Genomic DNA, 20,800 nt, shown 5'->3' with positions numbered 1-20,800 from the left:
CGAGTCTGTGCCGACCAACAACCACCCATTTATACTAACACCATATTCCCTACCACCTACCTACACTAGGGACAACTTACAATGTCCAATTTACCTATCACCTGCAAGTCGTTGGCGGTGGGAGGAAACCGAAGCACCTGGCGAAAACCCACACGGTCACAGGGAGAACTTGCAAACTCCGCACAGGCAGTACCCAGAATTGAACCCAGGTCCCTGGAGCTGTGAAGCTGCGGTGCTAACCACTGCGCCACTGTGCCGCCCAAATTAGCGAGTAACCATCAAAGAGCTTCCTTAGGATAGTTATAAGAGAAAGCAAATCAAGTGCCAATCATTCAGCAATTGCCCTCTGACCGTCTAGTAGTATACCATGTAAATTTAAATTCATTTATGAACATGTCAACATAAAAATTTCTGATTTTCCTCAATTCCAAACCCACAATAGTTCTTCCAATGCCTGTTGCTTATGTAAGGGTTATAGCATTTTGAATTCTGCCTTCAACTATAAGGATTTCATCTCAACATGATGTATCTTTTAGAGATGTATCCAGTGCATGGACAAAGTAATAACATGGAACGAGCCAATTATTTCCAAATCCTTCTCCACTTGGGTCCGCTGGTAGCTTTGCACAATTAAGGCTTTCAAAGTGCAGTATTCTTTAAAAAGACAAGTGGTTGAACAAAGGCTACAACAGTTATCTTGAAGATCTTTTTCTCAATAATTACATAAATATTACCTGTCAATTCCATGGATTAACATTAACTGATGGAGAGTAAATTGCCAAATCAGGCAATTTTCCTAATGATACTGAATAAGGAAATATTGCAAGACCAGATAACTTTGAATGGGTCTCTCAAATAGACAGCTTCCTGGATAGAAAGGAATCGTAAAGAATGCAACTAATCACAGTTGAATAATTGTGAAGTGATATCATGGAGATTTATTTTTTATTTTCAGGGACTGGGAAGAAATGTCACTTGTGATTATAACTGGCACTATTACAAGGCTACATAAAACTAGACTCCACAGTATTGCAAGTTAATCACAACTTGTTGGAAGCAGCATAATCAATGGCCTGAATCATCTCTTCATTCGGTTCGACCCTGTTATGAACAACTTGGAGGATGGTATAAAATTGGTAAATGGTATTGGAAGTAAGCTAATAATTAAAGATTCATGCAGTTTTCATATGCAAAAATATCAAATTGTCTGTAGGGTCTACAAATGTAAGATGTAGTTTTTGTAGTGAGGGGAGGGCAAGTTCAAAATGTTCAGAAATACTGCATTGTTTTAAAGTCTTTAATTGAACTGCAGAGATATGGGAATATACACAATGTCTTAGTGTGAGTGTATGTATGTCGGATATGTGTGTGTGAGTATAAGATCAAGGAGTAAGAAAGAGGAACCAGAATATCAAATAAATCTGCATTATTCAAATGCCTCATTTGCATCAATTATTTAGCCACAGAAACGGAACTAATTTGCAACACCACTTAGTTCCCAATGCAGCCTTAGTCAATGTTCCAAAAATAGTATGTTTTAATAACATGTCTCAGTGCAAGTCTAAGCTTCTATGTCTGCTGCTAGCGACATAATTATATTTTAAAATCTACACTGTGGAAATGAACTGAAGCAAGGAGGGTATCCCTGTCACCAGCCATTTGTGTAAAAGTATTTCCTACCACTGGCGGGTGTGGGGAAGAAAATATTTATGTGCTTATACTATTTAAGGACTGATATTTTCCTCTCCCCATTAGTTTTAATGAATCCACGAATGCATTTACAGATTCATTAAAAGTAATACACTGAGGAACATATTGGCCACAGCAACAAATTGTCAGGGGCTTAGAAAGTGTAAATTATCTGCACAAGTTGCTAAAACACACAATTCTTGGGGCTGTTCCTGCCCATAATTTTCAATTTTCATTAAAGCTATTTCAAGAAATTAGATGAAATGTTCCGGAAAGCGTGATCGCATTCTTGCATAAAGGCACACATCTTCTGTGGTTATAATTGTCCAGGCCAAAATATAATTCAATGTGTATTAGTATTGCAATTAAATTTTTATACCTTGCATAGCATTTTGGCATCTATAGAACAATTGACACCAAACTGCTGAAACACAACTTACTGCACTTGTGATCAGAACATTTATAAATCGTTAGTTATTCAAATCCGTTTTCCTATGGAATAATTTCATATTCAGTAGCTTCCCACTGACTATCCTCTGCCCATTTTCTGTAACTGCCACAGAGCTGTTTCCAAAAATATGCTTACATGACTCAGCTAAATACATTGCAAAAAAGTTAAGGTGCAATTTTGAAGTCAATTTACCATGTAGATAAATGAAAATATTTCCAAGTGTTATAAATGTTGTTTCATTTGAGTATCTGATATATTTTGCCAGTTTAGAAATTGAACCAATAAAGTGCTTCATTTTAAAGACTTCAGCAAAAACTTTGCAATTTGTGCAACAACAATGGCTAAGAATTTGTTTAGGAAAAAAAAATACAATTACTTCCCTAAAATGCAAACAATGATATTGCAGCAAGACATAGCAATAAAATTAAAACATTATTGCAACTAAAGTCGCCAGCACAACAATATGCTTTGAGAGCTCTTGATCTTGCAGCCTAAAAATAATTGAAACTTATAAATTGTCTACAAGATCAGTAAAGTAATCTTTGTTTGGGGCAAAAGGAGTTACCACAATGAAATGATAAATTATTCAGTGTGACTATGGTCATTTAGCCGATCCCAGTTTGTGAGCTGTTGCTGGTACATGGCTACCACATTTGCCTCAATACGACACTCCAAAAGAAAGTAATTAATTGCGTGAGGGGCTTTGATATGTTTTGACAATTTGATATATGACAACATAATTGCAAATATTTCCTTTTATTCAGCTTTTAATAATTGGTCTAAAGAGCAGTTGAGGGATGATGCATAGATGACATGTAAAAGACAAGTTTTAAAATGATTTGAATTTCTCCCACCCCCACCAACAACCCCCCACAGGGACAAATTAAACATGGTTTTCAAATCACAAAGAAATGCAACAGAGTGTGTCTGCTATAACTTCAAACTGCACACTGAACATTATCACTATGCTAACAGACAGCAATGATGTTGAAAATTAGCCAGTGTGCCAACTGATACTGCACTGTGAGCAATACTGAGGAATTATGTAGTACTGAAATGATGGAAAATCCAAATTTTTTTTACAAGTTTCACATCTCCAAGACAATGTTCTTGCACACAATTAAGATTTTACACAGTCGAACTTACTTTTTCACAGAATCTATCATTTCCTCACCTTCTCTTTGTCTTCCATTCTTTCTATGGTCTACAGAGTTTCAATTCCCAAGTTTAGCATCACTTCAGCACTTGATTAATCTTATTTTCTCTTTTTCTTTTAGCCTTGGTTGTAATCTTCACCTTATTGTTGCAGTCCAGCACACTGATGCAATCTTAAGACTTCTGAGCACAAGAATCTATCTTAGCTTTTCATTTATACAGAGAATAAAGACAGAAGAATCTAATTTTATTTGGTGATATGAACACCAAATCTATCGCTAGGCTTCAGACAATTAATCTTTATAAGCCGATCAAGCTGTATGTGGCTTAGGGTCATAGAGATGGATGATGTGCAGCTGTCAGTCACTACCCTTGCTACCTAAACTTGCAAAATCTCAAAACTACTTACCTGCCTGTAGAATGAGTGCCACATGATAGAAGGCAATAGTTCCAAGCACTACAAACCCTTGACTTCTATTATGATGGCTATCCTGGCCATCATGAGGTGCAAGGACAATAGAGAAGTAGGAAAAGATGAAGCTGGAGATGTGTCCAAGCTCAACGCCAGTACCAACATTTGTAATATCTTGCTTGCTCCCTGCTCAGCCACTGACATACTCAATTTCAGTAATCTTAAAAACATTATACTTCAATGCAAAGATTGCTTGATGGTACAATACCTGTTTGATGCAGCACTTTTGACATATGTTGTTCTTCTGTTGACATAGGTCTAGAAGAAGAGACCATCACCAAGACAAATATCCCTGAGCAAGCCAACACCTCACTGCATCCTGCAACACTCTCACAACCTCTGCCAGGCACCAGCAGAGCTGTACACACCCCAGAACATTAAAGTGCTGGCTCCCTGCATAAAGCATCAATTCTCTCTTTGAGGTATTGATGGACAGCAAAATAGCTCTGACGAAAAGTCATGGACCTGAAACCTTAACTCTGTTTCTCCACAGATGCTGCCAGGCATGCTGAGCATTTCCAGCACTTTCTGTTTTTATTTCAGAGTTCCACCACCTCCATATTTTACTTATATTAGCAAAATATCTTATCTCTTTTATACTAACTTGTAAAGAATTGAAGGCATGCAAATAGAGGATGTGGTCTCCTTGACAACCACCAGCAATGCCACTTAATGTACAAATTATCTGCTGGTCTTTCTGAAGCAGAGGGCAAAGCCCCATAACCACCTCCTTGTAATTTCAAGCCCAACCCCTCCATTAATGAATAATTATATCAAAGAACAAAGAACAAAGAATAGTACCGTACAGGAACAGGCCATTCGGCCCTCCAAGCCTGCACCGATCTTGTTGCCTGCCTAAACTAAAACCTTCTGCACTTCCGGGGACCGTATCCCTCTATTCCCATCCTATTCATGTATTTGTCAAGATGCCTCTTAAACGTCTCTATGGTACCTGCTTCCGCCACCTCCCCCGGCAACAAGTTCCAGGCACTCACCACCCTCTGTGTAAAGAACTTGCCTCGCACATCCCCTCTAAACTTTGCCCCTCTCACCTTAAACCTATGTCCCCTAGTAACTGACTCTTCCACCCTGGGAAAAAGCTTCTGACTATCCACTCTGTCCATGCCGCTTATAACTTTATAAACCTCTATCATGTCACCCCTCCACCTCCGTCGTTCCAGTGAAAACAATCCGAGTTTATCCAACCTCTCCTCATCGCTAATGCCCTCCAGACCAGGCAACATCCTGGTAAACCTCTTCTGTACCCTCTCCAAAGCCTCCACGTCCTTTTGGTAGTGTGGCGACCAGAATTGCACACAATATTCTTAGTGTGGCCTAACTAGAGTACTGTACAGCTGCAGCATGACTTGCCAATTTTTATACTCTATCAGCTATAGCTATCACAACTAGGGTCACGTGCATTAGTTCTCTCTTCCCCCTTTCTCCCTCTCAGTCTCTTTTCCATCCCTTCTCCCCACCTCTCACCCTCTCTCTTCCCACACTCTCTCCCTTACAGTAGTTCCAGAACAGATGAAAACCAGGCAAGAAATGTTCATAATCTGGGTGGCACAGTGGTGCAGTGGTTAGCACTGCAATCTCACAGCTCCAGCGACCCAGGTTCAGTTCTGGGTACTGCCTGTGTGGAGTTTGCAAGTTCTCCCTGTGACCACGTGGGTTTCCGCCAGGTGCTCCAGTTTTCTCCCACAGCCAAAGACTTGCAGGTTGATAGGTAAATTGGCCATTGTAAATTGCTCCTAGTGCAGGTAGGTGGTAGGAGAATGGTGGGGATGTGGTAGGGAATATGGGGTTAATGTAGGATCAGTATAAATGGGTGGTTGTTGGTCTGCACAGACTCAGTGGGCTAAAGGGCCTGTTTCAGTGCTGTATCTCTAAATAAATAAATCCATCATCCATACATTTGTGCTACTATTGCACATTTGCTTCTGATGTAACCCATTAATACTGACACCACTTTTTAGACTATAATACTCACAATAAAATGAAGGATTCTGAATGGTAAAACATTCATAAAACATTGTGATAAAGCTCATAAAAACAAAAATGAATGGAGCAAAGAGGTTGACTGCAATGGTAATAATGATTGCAAATGTATGCATTAAAGTAGATTTTATTACGAGACTTACAAAAAAATCAGTGTATATATAAAATGTCAATACATAGAATCATTTACGGCACATATATTTAATATATCAACTTTCAATGATTGTTAGTATTTAAAACCAATGAGGCTTCATAAAGTAATTTGCTTTATCAAACCCTTATTGATTTTACCCAGTTCAGAGTGATTCTGATTTCAGGTGCCAACTATCCCTATTCCAGGTAAGTGTTGTGACAGATGCTCAAACAATGGATAACAACGAATCAGTTCCTGAAAAAGTCTGTGAGTCATGGCCTGAAAAGCCTTTCTTACTTAATATCTATTAAAGAAAACTTCGATTACAAAACATGGGCACCAGTTTAAAGCAACCCAAAATGTCACAATACACTGCCACATTTGCTATGGACCCTTCACACTGTATGATATTAGATAAGAAGCACCATTAGCCCTAGTATGTTTTGGGGAAGGAGAAGGGGTTGAGAATTGAGATTTCCTGCTATTATCTCTATTGTAAGGTAATCATTCTTCAAATTTGTATTAACTGCATTTGACTTGTCAAACAAAATTCGGTAAAACTGACAGAATCTGGTATTATCATGATTTGATCAAATTTTTGGTCACCTGCCCTAATATCTCCTTATGTGGCTCTGTGTCACATTTTGTTTTATAATGCCTCTGTTAAGTGCCTTGGGTCATTTTGTAACATCAAAGGTGCTATATAAATACAAGTTGTTGTTGTTTTTGTATAAATGAAAATATGATATATAAAACTGGTCATCTTTAAGACTGCCTTTGGTAATATAGCACAAAACCTATTCACCAGGACAACACATCACACCACTTGAAATCAAGGTAAACCTTACATGGTTGTACACCAGCTAAAGGTTCCGACATTAATATGTTGGATTCTGTGGGATACACAAAGAGAAAGAAAATCCACGCACTCAATGTATCTAATTCATTCTCAACAGGAACACACAAGGGATGAAGATATGAAATCCCACGTATGTGTAAATTTATAGATTATGATTTATGTATCTTATATATGATGCATACATTTTTCAAGTACAGAAAAATAAATAGGACAACAAGGATCAAATTCTCTGGTAGGTTTACAAATTAAATTTGTTGCAAAATACAATTACATGAAGGTGGGTAGCAAGTAATTTAAATCGGTTTACTTTCAAGTTGATCTATATAATTTTTCCATTACAGAAAGCACAGAACCACATCTGTACAATCAGTAGTCTATCATGTGCTGCAGTGACAAGTTCAATTTTTCTTTTAAGTCATAGGGTTTCAAACCGGGATGAGCAGTTTCATCAGACTATGTCCATCCGTGACAAGTTTTAAAAAATTAATTCATGGGATGTGGGCATCGCTGGCTACGCCAGCATTTATTGCCCATCACTAATTGCCCTTGAGAAGGTGGTGGTAAACCACCTTCTTGAACCACTGCAGGTACACCCACAGTGCTGTTAGAAAGGGAGTTCCAGGAGTTTGACCCAACGACAGTGAAGGAACGGCGATATAGTTCCAAGTCAGGATGGTGTGTGACTTGGAGGGGAACTTGCAGGTGGTGGTGTTCCCATGCATCTGCTGCCTTTGTCCTTCTAGGTGTTAGAGGTCACGGGTTTGGAAGGTGCTGTCTAAGGAGCCTTGGTGCGTTGCTGCAGTGTATCTTGTAGATGGTACACACTGTTGCCACTGTGCGTTGGTCGTGGAGGGAATGCATGTTTGTGGATGGGGTGCCAATCAAGTGGGCTGGTTTGTCCTGGATGGTGTCGAGCTTCTTGAGTGTTGTTGGAGCTGCACCCATCCAGGCAACTTGTGCCTTGTAGATGGTGGATAGGCTTTGGGGAGTCAGGAGGTGAGTTACTCATTGCAGGATTCCTAGCCTCTGACCTGCTCTTGTGGCCACAGTGTCTCCAGAATTCCATATTTGATGAAAGGTCACAGAACTGAAATGTTAACTTTGCTTCTCTCTCCACAGATGCTGCCTGATCTGCTGAGTATTTCCAGCACTTTCTGTTTTTATTTCAGATTTCCAGCATCTGCAATATTTTGCTTCTAATTTTCTTTCTGTTTTCTGCAATGATAGATCATTTTTCTTTCATTGGCTGACTCAGTCTTTCACAAGTTAGGATGGGGAGGTCCTTGGGAATGTATTAATATTTGCAGGAGGATCTCCCCCATACCAAAATAAACACTGCTTTCAGCCATCAGTACGTTTCAAAAAATATACATGTGGTATTAATGCATTACTGAAGTGCATGACTTCACCAGTACATTGTAGATGGAAACAAATCAATTTAAACGCTACTCCATCATACATCTCACAAACAACAACTTACGTATATCACACTCACAAAAGGGACAGTTATGAACTAAAGTGAACTGGAGCAATTATGAACTGTAAAAATGAACTGATGAACTAAACTCCAAAAAATGGACACATTTTTGCTGCAGACAAGATGGAGTAAGAGGTTGTGACCTCTCCTGTACTGCAAATATACACAGGGGCTTGTTGGAGACTAAACCCATCATCACTCTGGACTAGTCCTGGGGAAGGCACATTAAAATGCAAAACAGCCCATTCAATGCTAAATGGCTCCTATCTCCAAGAATTGGGTTGACAAATACCTTGCCAGACAGGGAGACTCCAGATTCAAAACCAAGATAATAGGTGGAACATTACACCACTTTATCAAGTTAAGCCACATTTAAACCCCATTATGTAACAATGGTCCCACATTCAAAGACATTGTTTGAACACACCAGTGGACAGCATCTATGGTCACCTGACTGAAACCAAACCTGATAAGGTTTTTTCTTAAAAAAGAGACTTCTCTGAAAGACAGAATCAGAAAGCCAGCCAGCCAGGAAGCAAAAGATCCATTCTGGCCAAGAAGACCCTGCCTGAATTTCTTTAAACCATACAGGCGGAGACACTGCAAGGTGACCTTGAAAACACCCCACCTGAGAAATCGTAACAGGAATTCTTGCCATCAACTGTGACATAATCTTAACGAGAGGAATCTGCAATACTTCAGTGAATCAAGAAAAGGAACACCAGGCCTGCACTGCTGTTAAAGATACCTCCTGGAAAACCAAAAAGGTTTCAAAGTGAACTCGTTTTACAACAATCGGACTTAAATGCATGCTATTCTTTGATCTTTATCTCTTGTGTGTGTGCAAGTGTATGTATGTGTGATTGGATGAGGTTGCAATATTTTTTGGGTATTGTTTAATAAATAATTTATCTTTCTTTTAATCCTATGAGAAAACCTGTTTGTTGGTTTATTTGAACTCTAAAACACTCAGGCACTAAAACAATAGTTTTAAAACACTGTCTATGCTCAGTTAAGAGGTGAAAAGTGGAAGTCATCTGCACCATCTCCCCCTTGTCCGTAGCACATGTTATATATACACATACACACAGCACCTTTAACATAGAAAAATGTCCTAAGGTACTTCACAGGGACATAAGGGGGAAAAAATAGATGCTGAGCAAAAGACAATGTTAGCAACAGATGACCTGTTCAAAGAGATGAGTCTGAAGAAGGCTTCTAAAGGAGAATTCAGATGGAGAGGCAGCGTCTCAGCCACCAATGGTGGAGTGAAGGAAAAGGAGGATGCACAAGAAGGAAAAATCATAAGAATGGAGAGTTCAAGTGGAGGGCTTTTCAGTTCTGGAGATGTTTACAGAGATATGATAGGGTCAGCAGAGTTTTCAATGTGCTGAAGTTTATGCAGGATGGAGAATGGGAGGCTGGCTAGATGCACATTGGAATTGTCTGGAGGTGGCAAAAACATGGATGAGGATTTTAACAGCAAATGGGCTGAGGTGGGATGGGCACATATATGAAGGTGGAAGTAGATGATCTTGATGGAGAGGATATTGATTGGAAGCTCAGCTCAGTCTTGAATAGGATGCTGAGGTTGTGAATAATTTGATTCAGCCAAAGACAGTGGCCAATTAAGGACATGGAATTTGTGGTCAGGGTACAGACTTTGTGTTGGAAGCAAAGATAATGGCTTCAGTGTTACCAATGTTCACACAGAGGAAATTGCAGCTCATCCAGGACTCAATATTGGACAAGCAGTTTGACAGCACAGACACTGTGGAAGGGTTGAGAGAAGTGGTGGACAGGTAGATCTGGGTGTTATCAGCAATCATGTGCAGCTGAATCCACATCTATGAATGATGTTGCGAAGGGGCTGCATGTAAATGAGGAACAGGATGTGGCCAAAGATGGATCCTTGTGGGACTCTGGAGGTGATTGTACTGTGGGTAGCAAAAGAAGAAACTGGTAGAGATACTCATGCCACAACTGTATTAGTAAGAGTGAAGCCAAGCCAGGGCAACCCCACTGAACTGGACAAGGGAGGAAAGCTGCTGGAGGAGGATGGTGCCGTCAACCATGTTATAGGGCAAGGCAATATCATGCACCATGGTTGCATTCACAATGAATGTCATTTGTCATTTTGGTCAAGGCAATTTCAGTGCAGTGAGAGGGGAGGAAATATGATTGCTGAGATTCAAACAGAGAGTTGCTAGACAGATGTCACAGATTTGGGAGGCAACAACACTTTGGCTGGGAAAGGGAGGTTAGAGGTGGGGTGGTCATTTGCAAGGACAGTGGGGTCAAGGGTATATTTTCGAGGGGGTAGGGTTGATTATGCTCGTTTTGAAAGGGAAACTTAGAAGGGAAAACCAATTGCTATGTAAGTATGGGGAATGAGAAGACAAATTGGATTCTCTGCAGTTTAGTGTGAATGGGCTTAACGGAGCAGGAGCAAGAGAGATGAGGGTCAGGCCTGGGGTGGGGGATGGCTGTAAAACACTGCAGTTACAGGAGGAATACATAGAGTCTCTAGAACCTACCACTTTACAACCTTTAATCCAGGACAATTTGTTGGTATAGTTATGATCTGACATCTGTAGCAAGAAGTCCTAGATCATTAAACTCACAGAAAGGGAGGTAGAAACTTAGCGCATTTCAGAAAGTAAATGCAGGCATTATTGCTCAGTGCCACAAAGTCTCATAATCTCACATAAAAACATCAAATTTCTTAAACAAGAAAAATGCAATTAATCCCTTGTGAAAGTTGACAAAAAACTTCCTGAAAATATTAAGTAGTGATTACAACTATGATCACAGAGATTCAGAGAATACGTCAAGAGAGCTTGGCTTTTCACGTTTGTGCATTATTATTCCTCACCACACAACAGCAGGTGTAATCCAACAGCTCGAGTGACAAGCTCCAAGAGGAGATCCCCGCTTTGTAACAAACCGTTAGAACTGCCTCCAAGCTATATTCCCAATCTACAGGCGCAGTTCCCTTTTGCAGTCACATAGACAGCTCGTTTTAGAAAAAGTCTAAAGGAGAAGTCTTTAGACGCCAAACACATCCCACTGTTATTCCTGTTACCGAACAATAGTCAAGATTAACAAAATTTGCAGATTAATAGCAGCGAAAGAGGCTCAGATCCCAACCAACCTCCTCCCGAAACGACAGCAGAATGACAGCCTCTGCGCTAAGCTCAGGGTTTTGCTCATTGCGCTACTTCTCTATATGTTCAACTGACCAAGTGCCCCGCTGTGGTAATTCCTTTAAAGAAGGTTGCGGGGGGTGATTTATTGAAATAAAATACCTCTGGATCCCTTCTCCGATCTACCGGCTAGCTGTCCCTCTGCATCCCTGCTGTCCTCTCAATCGCTCTTACAGTCTGCTTTTTTTTATATTGTTCCTGCTGGATGGCGGACAGAGCGGAAGTAAAACCTCCAAATATGTGTCAGCCCTATCAAAATTACTCACTGGAGACTCTGCGAGGGAGTGCAAGCTGCGCAACGTTTCCTCATTTTCATTTGACAAAATAAACCGATTCACAGTTCATCTTTATTACTTGTATTTCTTTCTTATATTCGATACATATATTATAGTTCCTGTGTATAGATACTTGCTCTGAATTTGAGTGCAAGAGAAAAGACTTCCAACGTATGTGTCATGATGCTGCATCTTTCACTTTCTCCCCCTATCCTCTCTTGAAGCCCTGACTCATTAACTTGCCAACTTCCAGGACAGAATTAGACACCCTCTAGCCCTCTCTCCAGTGACCATTCTTCATGTGTGAGCAGTGAGCAGCGAGTGTTGTTAAGAGTGTCCAGGATAGTTTTCTGAAGCAGTATGTGGATGGCCCTACTAGAGAAGGGGCCACACTCGACCTCCTCTTAGGAAATGAGGTGGTTGATGTGTCAGTGGGGGAGCACTTTGGGATCAATGACCATAACTCTATTAGCTTCAAGATAGTTATGGAGCAGGATAGGATTGCTCCTCAGGTTGAAGTCCTAAATTGGGGGAAGGCTAATTTCGATGGCATCAGACAGGAACTCTCAAAGGTTGAATGGGAGAGGCTGTTTACAGGTAAAGGGACGTCTGGAAAGTGGGAGGCTTTTAAAAATGAGTTCGGAAGAGTTCAGGGCATGTTCCTGTTAGATGGAAGGGCAAGGCTGGCAAGTTTAGGGAACCTTAGTTGACGAGGGATATTGAGGGTCTGGTCAAGACAAAGAAGGAGGCATATGTCAGGTATAGGCAGCTGGGATCAAGCGAGGAGTATAGGGGATGTAGGACTACACTTAAGAAGGAAATTAGGAGGGCGAAAAGGGGCCATGAGATTTCCCTGGCAGATAAGATAAAAGAGAATCCTAAAAGATTCTATAATTATATTAAGAGTAAAAGGGTAGCTAGGGAGAGAGTAGGTCCCCTTAAGGATTAGTGTGGTAATCTATGTGGGGAGCCACGGGAAATGGGCGAGGTCTTAAATGAATACTTCTCATCTGTATTTACCGTGGAGAAGGTCATGGAAACTAGTGAGTTCAAGGGAGGGAACAGCGATATCCTGGAGCATATCAACATTACAAAGGAGGAGGTGTTGGAGGTTTTGAAGCGCATTAAGGTGGATAAATTCTGAGGGCCTGACCAGGTGTATCCTAGGATGCTATGGGAAGCAAGGGAGGAGCTTGCTGGGGCCCTGGCAGAGAGTTTTGTATCATCGTTTGCCACGAATGAGGTACCGGAAGACTGGGGGATAGCTAATATTGTGCCTTTATTTAAGAAGGGCAGCAGGGATAAGCCAGGGAACTACAGGCCGGTAAGCCTTATATCATTGGTGGGAAAGTTATTGGAAGGGATTCTGAGAGACAGGATTTATATGCATTTGGAAAGGCAAGGTCTGATTAGGGATAGTCAGCATGGCTTTGTGTATGGGACATCATGTCTCACGAATTTGATTGAGTTTTTTGAGGAGGTGACCAAGAGTATTGACGAGGGCAGGGCGATGGACGTTGTCTACATGGACTTTAGCAAGGCATTTGACAAGGTCCCACATGGTAGGCTGGTCCAGAAGGTTTGAACACATGGGATCCAGGGTGAGCTAGCCAATTGGATACAAAATTAGCTTGATGATAGGTAGTGGAGGATTGTTTTTCAGATTGGAGGCCGGTGACCAGTGGTGTGCCGTAGGGATCAGTGCTGGACTCTCTGTTGTTTGTCATATATATTAATGACTTGGATGTGAATGTAGGGGGCATGATTAGTAAGTTTGCAGATGACACCAAAATTGGTGGTATAGTGGACAGTGAAGAAGGTTGTCTAAGGTTACAACAGGATATAGATCAACTGGGAAAGTGGGCAAGAGATTGGCAAATGGAATTTAACGCAGACAAGTGTGAAGTGATGCATTTTGGGAAGTTAAACCAGGGCAGGACACATACAGTGAATGGCAGGGCCCTGGGGAGTGTTCTTGAGCAGAGAGACCTTGGGGTGCAAGTACATAGTTCCCTGAAAGTGGCAACACAGGTAGACAGGGTGGTGAAGAAGGCATATGGCATGCTTGCCTTCATCGGCCGAGGCATTGAGTACAAGAGTTGGGACGTCATGTTACAGTTGTACATAACGTTGGTTAGGCCACATTTGGAGAACTGTGTGCAGTTCTGGTCTCCGCACTACAGGAAAGATGTGATTAAGCTAGAGAGGATGCAGAAAAGATTCACAAGGATGTTGCCTGGTTTGGAGGCCTTGAGTTATAAAGAGAGATTGGATAGGCTGGTTCTGTTTTCCCTGGAGCGAAGGAGGCTGAGAGGGGACATGATGGAGGTATATAAAAAATGAGAGGCATAGATAGGGTAGATAGCCAGAGTCTGTTTCCCATGGTAGGGGTGACTAAAACTAGAGGGCATAGATTTAAGGTGAGAGGGAGGAGATTTAAAGGGGATGAAAGGGGTAATTTTTTCACATAAAGAATAGTGGGTATCTGGAATGAGCTGCCTGAGGAAGTGGTGGAGGCAGGAACAGTAGCAACATTTAAGAGGCATCTGGACAGGTACTTGAATGAGCAAGGCATAGAGGGATATGGAATTAATGCAGGCAGGTGGGATTAGTATACAGAGGCATTATGGGCGGCATGGACGCAGTGGGCCGAAGGGCCTGTTTCTATGCTGTACGACTCTATGATTCTATGACTCTATGACTATTCAACTGTGGAAAGATATCACAGGGAACCTAATCTTGTTGGATATGTACAAATGTACAAGGGTTACTGGACAGTGATCAGGAGGGGGAAACACTGGTTTATTTCCCTCTCCCCCCTTCTCAGGGACACTAGGATAAATAGTAGCATCCCCCCCCCTCCCCCACTGACCGGAGATCCGCTAACTCAGCACCAACCAGCTGTCAAACTAATATCACCTGCCTATGTGGGAAAGAAGGCTGTGCATCTTGTGAGCATCCTCCTAACTTCTAACTACCTTCTCCAAGGTCCTCTCACACATTTGCTCCACCTGCTTCAGTTGTGATGAGCATGAGGTGTCCACCTCAGCCAAACTAGAGCAGATCTAATTGCCAATTGTAAGGCGGTCTACATGGTGGCAGAGCAGCCTCCGCATAGTAAATTTATGGTGGAAGCACCTTGGGACATATCCTAACCTAAATGAAGTAAAGTCGCCGCCTGAGCGAGGGAAATACCACACAGTCTGGAGCTCATTCTTGGAGATCAACTCAATACGAGCCTTTGTGGTGAAAACTGAATTCTTGCCCCATGACATATGTACATCTTATTTATATATCATTTCAAAGATGTGCTAACCCAAAGATGGTTTCCATGCTGAAAGCTAAAAATGCCTGTTTGGTGATATATCAGTCTCCAGAGAGCTTTAATTATGAATTAGTCAAATTGAAGGTTGTCCTTAAAGGAGAGAGGCCATTTAAACTGTAATTCTGTGATCCCAAAGATGTCATTTGCAATTGGTGTATGAATAATTTTAGTAGGAGTGGGTACTTCAATGTCTGTGACTTAACTTCTGAAATCATGTGGCCTTTTGTTCCCATAATTACTAAGCAAAACTAAAGCGCCATTGCAAATTGTGGTTTAAGATTGGCAACATCGACATTTGGCAAGATACCATTGTTGCATTGATGCTTACTGTCATCAAGCTTGATGGATGATATCATTTTTAAGGGATTTGCTTCAACATTAAAGGGAAACTATCCTTATAACTGAGGAACCTTTTCATGCTCTTCAATTCTTCTTATTGTGTTACTGTACATGTTAAGGGTAACAGAATCTGTAAACAGCCCTTACGTCAGTACAAGAGATTGGAGACTTGATTTTGTGATCCAACACAGCAAGGAACAGCAAAGAATGCATTTAAAATCATGGACTGCATGCCTACAATTTCTCGGTGAGTACAACTTCTACTGGGAGCATAGAATCACAGAACAACGCTTACATTTATTTTGTGTTCACTGAAAGAAGCCAGAAAAAATATTGACTCTTTTAAACCATCAACTCAATGGCATTGTATCAGAACTTGCTTATGTTTTGGCTCCTCTGAGTCTTTTTATTTGGAAATAAATTCAGATTAGTAATTTAACCTGTAGAAGGTAGTCTAATATTATGATAATTTCTATTATCTGAACTGACAAGAGTCCCAGAGCATCATTTTGATGGAAGACTGAAAAAAGGTGCTCATTGGCTGCTATGCTAATAAGAAATGCCTGTTTGAAAGTCTGGACTTAGCACTCAATTTTCAGTCTAATTGATGATTATCGTAGTTTAAACATGGCTGTAGGCACTGAAACAGACAACTGTAGGCTTAACACTCAAGCCCTGATCAGATGCAATTTTTCCTGGACCTAAATGTGCAGACTGCACTCACCACTCCCACTGAAGGTGTGGAGTGTGCTGGCTGGGAGAGAAGCCAATGTGGAATGAAGTCTCAGGGACCTAGAGAGACGGCACCCCCATTCTTCAACATGGCATTGAGGGTCCTGGTGGAGAAAGTACAGAGGACAGGAAATATCCTCTCCCTGCAGGGAGGAAGGAGGTCACAGAGGCAGAAAATGCGGGACATGTGGAGCAAGCTTGCCTGGGAGCTTACAACTAGGAGCCCTGGCCCCAGGAAAAGTTTAGTGACTTGACACGAGTGGTTAAGGTAAGGTCCCATCTCACAGACACACTTCTCAAAAACTCCACCACCACCAGCATCACAACCTCAACACACTTCATTTGACCATACACTGACATTCACATACCCCACACTATTGTATCTTTCACAGGCACTACTCACACCTCAGATATATCTCACAGCTCTTAACCATGTGAGGCATCACAAACACACAAACAGACCTGTCAATACACTCATTCACAATCACCGCTCTCTCTTCCAGGAAAAAAAAGCGCATAGCAGACAGCAGCAGGACCTGTCCGGGCAAGGACTAACCATGTCTGCATGCATCACTCCTCTTGAGGAGGCAGTGCTGGCTGTGATCCGGATGGGAGTGGGAGATGTCGTGGTTAGAGGCAGAACAGGGGCATATCGCCGAGATGTAGGTGGCTACTCAAGATTCCATACAGATGAACAGCTATTGCTGAAGCCTAAACCCCCAAAGCTATCCCCATTTCCAAGTTCCATACTGTCTCATCACAAATACCCTCTACAGTGGCCACATGGCCTGCACCCTAACACTTCCAGCATTATCAATGCAGGCTCCGAGAAGCAGAATCCACCTTACCGCTGAAAGACGAGGACAAGGAGGACAATGAGGAAGAAGGCACTGTGTCAATGGCTACCACTGTTACAGGCACCATCTCAGAGACCAGCACCACACATAACTTAGAAGTTAGGTTAGAAGATGAATCCTCAGAGTGGGGCACAGCCATTGCTCTAGTGGGCAGCAGCCACTCAGGGTGGAAGGGACACCACAGGTTCCATCTTTACAGGGAAGGGGGTAGGGGGAAAGTCTGCATAGAAACATAGAAAATAGGAGCACGAGTAGGCCATTTGGCCCTTGGGGCCTGCTCCGCCATTCAAAAAAGGTCATGGCTGATCGTCCAATTCAGTACCCTGTTCCCGCTTTTTCCCCATATCTCTTGATCCCTTTGGCATTAAAAAATATATCTGTCTCCTTCTTGAATATATTTAATGATTTGGCCTCCACTGCCTTCTGCAGTAGAGAATTCCATAGGTTCACCACACTCTGAGTGAAGAAATTTCTCCTCATCTCGGTTCTAAATGGCATATCCCGAGACTGTAACCCCTGGTTCTGGACTCCTCAGTCATCGGGAACATCCTCCCTGCATCTAGCCTGTCTAGTCTTGTTCGAATTTTATAGGTTTCTATGAGATCCCCTCTCATTCTTCTAAACTCTAGTGAATATAGGCCGAGTCGATCTAATCTCTCCTCATACATCAATCCTGCCATCCCAGCAATCAGCCTAGTAAATCTTCTTTGCACTCCCTCCATGGAAGAACATCCTTCCTCAGATAAGGAGACCAAAACTGCATACAATACTCCAGATGTGGTCTCACCAAAGCCCTGTATAACTGCAGTAAGACATCCTTGCTCCTGTACTCAAATCCCCTTGCAATGAAGACCAACATAACATTTGCCTTCCTATTTGCTTGCTGCACCTGAATGCTTGCTTTCAGCGACTGGTGTACAAGGAAACCCAGGTCTCATTGCACCTCCCCCTTTCCCAAACTATCACCATGCAGATAATAATATGCCTTGCTGTTTTTACAACCAAAGTGGATAACCTCACATTTATCCACGTTATACTGCATCTGCCATGCGTTTGCCCACTCACCCAACTTGTCCAAATCACATTAGAGCCTCTTTGCATCCTCCTCACAGCTCACTTTCCCCCCCTCACCCACCCTCCGCCAGCTTTTTGTCATCTGAAAATTTGGAAATGGTACTTTTAGTTCCCTCATCCAAGTCATAAATATATATCGTGAATAGCTGGGGCCCCAGCACTGATCCCTGTGGCACCCCACTGGCCACTGCCTGCCACCCAGAAAAAGACACGTTTATTCCTACTCTCTGTTTTCTGTCTGTGAACCAATTCTCAATCCATGCCAGTATATTATCCCCAATCCCATGTGCTTTAATTTTGCACACTAATCTCTTATGTGGGACCTTATCAGAAGCTTTCTGAAAATCCAAATACATCACATCCACTGGTTCTCCCTTATCTATTCTACTAGTTACATCCTCAAAAAACTCCAATAGATTTAAGCATGATTTCTCTTTTGTAAACCCATGCTGACTTTGCCCAATCCCATTTATGCTTTACAGGTGTTCTGCTATCACATCCTTTATAATAGACTCTAGCATTTTCCCTACTACTGACATAAGGCTAACTGGTCTGTAGTTCCCTGTTTTTTCTCTCCTTCCTCTTTTAAATAGTGGGATTACATTTGCCACTCTCCAATCTGTAGGAACTGCACCAGAGGTTTCAGAGTCTATAGAATTTTGGAAGATGACCACCAACGCATCCACTATTTCCAGGGCCACTTCGTTTAGTACTCTGGGATGCAGATTATCAGACCCTGGGGATTTGCCAACCTTTAACCCCATTAATTTCCCTAGCACTATTTTGTTTACTAATACTGATTTTCTTCAGTTCCTCCCTCTCATTAGACCCTTGGTTCCCTAACATTTCTGGGAGGTTATTTGTGTCCTCCTTTGTGAAGCAGACTAGTTCTGCTGTAGAGGAGTCTTATGAGGACATTGCAGGGCCAAGCTTCAGAAAAAAGTTGATCAGTGCAACAAAACAACTGCTTGGTGCAATAGAGATCCTGCCTGAAAGATGATGGGATGGAGGAGTGTGCCACTAACTTGGTCTGTGGCTTGATGCAGAGCCTGAAACCTATCCTCTCCAGCATGGAGAAGCAGATCAGTTCCAGCCAGTGACTTGTGGAGCTCGACATCATGCAGCTTCTAATGACTGAGGTCACAGCTTCTAGTGCAGTGACTGTACACTGTAGCTTGCATGGAACAACCATGATGGTTCTAGGCTCCTCAGTTGAAAGGGGTTTGCAGAGTATCTCCACTGGCCAAAGATCTGTCTTACAGCAGATCATTGGATGGGCTGAATGAGGCCCCGAGGTAGTGGTGTGAGAATCATGGAGCAGGAAGCTTCTGGCCTCTCACTGGATGCCGGCATTGCTGCTCCCTTTCACATCACTGCACCATTTCCCTTGCCAATGCCCATCAGTCAGGCCGCCCAGTCTGCTGAAGCCCATGCTGAGATGGTGCAGTCTGAGGTGGGGTCAGCACAGCCCACATCCTCTCGAGGGCCTCCCAGAAGGGCATCTTAACTGCCCTTTTCAGATTCACAGCAGCCATCCACTTTTCCAGCTGCTGCCACCGGGGCTGCATTTTATATAAGCATTAGATTACGCAAGAGCACTTGTAGATAGCAATTAAGGGTAAACACCAGGGTGAATAGTTTAATATTTGCTGTTGGTTGTGTCATGTTTACATCATTTCTCGTTAATGTATGTAAACAGTATTTATGATAATTGAGTATTGGCGAAATCGGTGGTCTTTTATATTGTGACCTTGATGGGGAAGGGGTTGAAAGGATAAAGTGTAGATGGTGTGATGAATCCTAAGTCATGGAAGGTAAATTATGTGACATCAGTGCTCTAGAGTCTGATGGTTGAGCACATCTCTACGTCTCTCAAAAGCGCCTTCAATTAGATGACAGGGAGCAGCTGTTCCAGGTCTGGACCATCTAACTGGAAGCCTCGGGTGCTCTCCTGGCCCCCTTCCTTTTCTTCCTCCTCCTCTTTCTCCTTCACCTCCTCCTCTTGTGGCCCCTGAGCTTGACTCTCTGACACAATTGCTGGTGGTAACGGCTGGTCTGTCATGGTTGCCAGATTGTGGAGCAAGCAGAAAATCACCACGATTCTGGACATCCTTTCAGCCGAGTACTGCAGGGCACGTCCTGACTGGTCAGGACATCTAAACCTCTGCATCAGGACCGCAATAATCTTCCGAGTGGCTCTCATTTTTGGTGTCGGTGCGGGGGAGGGGGGGGGGGGGGGTTCTCTGAGAAACCATGAGCCATGGCATCAGCTAATCACCTAGAAGCCAGCTATGCACATTCACTGGGGCTCATAGATCTGTGGGACAGTTGACTGCCTCATTATAAATGCATCGGGCTGGATTGTACCAGCCCTCTAGGGATGGACTGGAAGGCGGGGTGGGGAGAGGCTCATAAAATGGCGAGGGAAGGCGAGGGGTGGGGGTGGGGGTGGAGTGCCCATCGTCTTCTGCCGCCATGGCATTTTACCAGCAGCGGGTAAACGTGGAGGAAGGCCCACCTGCCCAGAGGTGGGGGCCCCTCTTCTTTGGGCACTTTGTGGCCCACGGAGGGGCACCCCAGTGGCAATGGCTGCCAATGCAACAACATCTCCCCGCCCTCACCAACCCCCCACCTTGATGGAACCTGATTGTTCCCAGCAACCCCTGACCCCACTCACTTTGTCGTGAGGGCAGCCTCCATCACTGCATTTTCTCAGCTGGGTGCAGTTCCAGCGTTGGCCACTGCTCCCACTGGT

The 20,800-nt window shown here is 42.7% G+C and overlaps 1 protein-coding gene across 2 annotated transcripts in view; it reads right to left on the bottom strand.

Moving 5' to 3' along the window:
• The window catches only part of LOC137377558 (serine/threonine-protein kinase PAK 3), a 283,689-nt gene extending 272,054 nt beyond the window's left edge, over positions 1-11,635 (bottom strand). For both annotated transcript variants that reach the window (XM_068047299.1, XM_068047302.1), the window contains exon 1: positions 11,546-11,635. The gene's annotated coding sequence lies outside the window, so the exon portion shown is untranslated. The remainder of the gene's footprint in view (positions 1-11,545) is intronic.
• Between the last annotated feature and the right edge of the window lie 9,165 nt (positions 11,636-20,800).

This window comes from Heterodontus francisci, chromosome 15, assembly GCF_036365525.1.
Source record: "Heterodontus francisci isolate sHetFra1 chromosome 15, sHetFra1.hap1, whole genome shotgun sequence".
Taxonomy (NCBI): domain Eukaryota; kingdom Metazoa; phylum Chordata; class Chondrichthyes; order Heterodontiformes; family Heterodontidae; genus Heterodontus; species Heterodontus francisci.
The sequence above is the reverse complement of the archived record's forward strand: the minus strand, read 5'-3'. Positions and strand labels throughout refer to the sequence as shown.